Source organism: Musa acuminata, chromosome BXJ3-5 (assembly GCF_036884655.1).
Source record: "Musa acuminata AAA Group cultivar baxijiao chromosome BXJ3-5, Cavendish_Baxijiao_AAA, whole genome shotgun sequence".
Taxonomy (NCBI): domain Eukaryota; kingdom Viridiplantae; phylum Streptophyta; class Magnoliopsida; order Zingiberales; family Musaceae; genus Musa; species Musa acuminata.
The window spans coordinates 23,067,501-23,070,275 of record NC_088353.1 but is presented as its reverse complement, the minus strand read 5'-3'; positions in this window follow the sequence as shown (position 1 = coordinate 23,070,275).

Here is a 2,775-nt window from a genome sequence, read left to right as displayed (position 1 = left end):
AGCGCTTTTAACATCCATTTGAAATAATTTAAAATTATTACTACTAGCGTAGGCAAGGAGCATTCTTATGGCTTCTAATCGAGCCATAGGAGCGAAGGTTTCTTCATAATCGATACCTTCTTCTTGGTTGAAACCTTTGGCCACTAATCTAGCCTTGTTTCTAACCACGATACCATTTTCATCTTGCTTGTTTCTAAAGACCCATTTAGTACCAATAACTAAATGGTCATTTGGCCTAGGAACAAGCGTCCACACCTCATTTCTCTCAAATTGATTCAATTCATCTTGCATTGCGATAATCCATGAATCATCTTTCATGGCTTCATCAACACATTTGGGTTCAATTTGGGAGAGAAAGGCGGCGTTGGCACAAAAATTTTTAAAAGAAGATCGTGTTTGAACCCCCTTTGATGTGTCTCCTAAGATTAGCTCCTTAGGATGAGCATCTACATACTTCCAATCCTTGGGTAAGGAAATCTGGGAAGTGGATGCATCCAAGTTACTAGTTGGAGACGGGGTTGCGTTTAAATTCAAAGAATCAAAATTAACTTCATCGTCAAGATCATTTTTCCTAATTTCGGAAATTTCATTGAAAACAACATGGATGGATTCTTCAATAATTAAAGTTCTTTTATTGAAAATACGAAAAGCTTTAGAAACCGAAGAATAACCAAGAAAGATTCCTTCATCAGATTTAGCATCGAATTTTCCTAAGTTATCCTTTTCATTTAAGATAAAACATTTACACCCAAAGACTTTAAAATATGAGACATTGGGTTTTTTGTTATTCCATAACTCATAAGGAGTTTTGGTGAGTAAGGGTCTTACTAGAACTCTATTCAAAATATAGCATGCAGTGTTTACGGCTTTGGCTGAAAAATATTTGGGTAGGCTATGTTCATTCAACATGGTTCTTGCCATTTCTTGTAGATTTCGATTTTTCTTTCTACTACCCCATTTTGTTGAGGATTTCTTGGAGTAGAGAAGTTATGGTTGTATCCATTTTGTTGAGGACTTCTAATTGACGAAATAATAGAACCCTTCTGATTTTGAACAAGTTTACAAAACTTGGTAAAATATTTAAAGCATTCATTTTTTTGTTTTAAGAAGTAGGTCCATGTATATCTGCTATAGTCATCAACGATGACAAAGGCGTACTTGCTACCTCCAAGACTCGATGTAGAGATTGGTCCGAATAAGTCCATATGGATCAATTGTAAGGGCCTAGAGGTGCTTATTTGATTCTTAGCTTTGAAACTACCCTTAATTTGTTTACCTAATTGGCAAGCATCACATACATTATCTTTGATGAACTTGATATGAGGAATTCCTCTTACAAGTTCTCTAGATGATATTTGAGTGATTAGTTTCATGCTAGCATGACCTAATCTTCTATGCCATAGCTAAGCATCCTCATTCATAACCGCAAAACACATTTCATCACATAAATCATTGATGTCAATATTGTATACGTTATTTTGTTTTAATGCAATCATAGACATGTTCTTATGTGTTTTTTCAATGATGCAAGCATTAGATTCGAATTTGACAGTGTATCCTTTATCACATAATTAACTAATGCTCAAGAGGTTATGTTTTAAACCATCAACTAACAAAACATCTTCAATAAAGAAGTTGGATTTGTTACCTATGGTTCCTTTGCCAATGATTTTACCCTTGTTGTTGTCTCCGAAGGTAACATAGCCTTCGTCTATGCTAGTGAGCTTAGAGAATTGAGATGAATCTCCGGTCATATGCCTTGAGCATCCATTATCAAGGTACCATCTCTTGCTCCTAGCTTGCGATGGTGTGGGTTTCTACAAGAAAGGATGATTTTTAGGTACCCATTTGCTTTTAGGTGCCTCAAAGATAGATCTACATTGTTTATCATGTTGCATAGAGTTTATCATGGTTCCTTTAGGAACCCAAATCAATTTGTTTGGACTAATTTTCTTGAATGGACAATAATGCGTCTTGTGTCCAATTTTGCAACAAAAGTTACATTTTGCTTGGTGTTGAACATGTAAGATGGGGCCTTTTATAAAGGTGGTTGGATTTAGGTGAGGACTTCTCACAAATCCAATTCCACTTCTTTTTAGAACGTGACCCTTGTTTGCAAGGATCATGTTCAATGACTTGCTACCAACCTCGAATTTCTTCAAGGTGTCCTTAAGTAGCAGGTTTTCTTTTTGGAGAGTTTCTAGATCATGACATTTGATACATGAATTTAAACTATCATGATATTCAATTTTTAACTTATCAAAATCACAAGTAAGACTATCATACTCCTTTTTCAGTTGTTTGTATTTTCTATTGATAATCTTGCATTCATCAAATAAGTCATGGAAGGCATTTAATAATTCATCAAAAGATAAATCAGCATCTAATAAATTCGTTACCTCCTCTCCGATGGCCATTAAGGCGCAATGAGCAACTTGCTCGGTGTTAGACTCATCTTCTTCAAACGCGCTCGAATCATCCCATGTTGCTTTGAGCGCCTTCTTTTTTGTTGTTTTCTTTTTGGCTTGGGGACAATCACTCTTGTAGTGTCCCGGCTTTTTGCACTCATAGCAAATAACTTGGTCTTTCTTGGGTTCAAGTTTACTTTTAGTGTCATTCTTAAACTTGTTTCTTTTAATGAATTTTTTAAATTTTCTTGTTAGAAGTGCCAAGTCATCATCACAGTCCTCATCACTTGAGTTTTCTTTCAAGTAATCTTCCAAAGTTCTAAGTGTCATATCCTTCCTGTTCTTTGGAAGGATGTCTTCTTGCTCT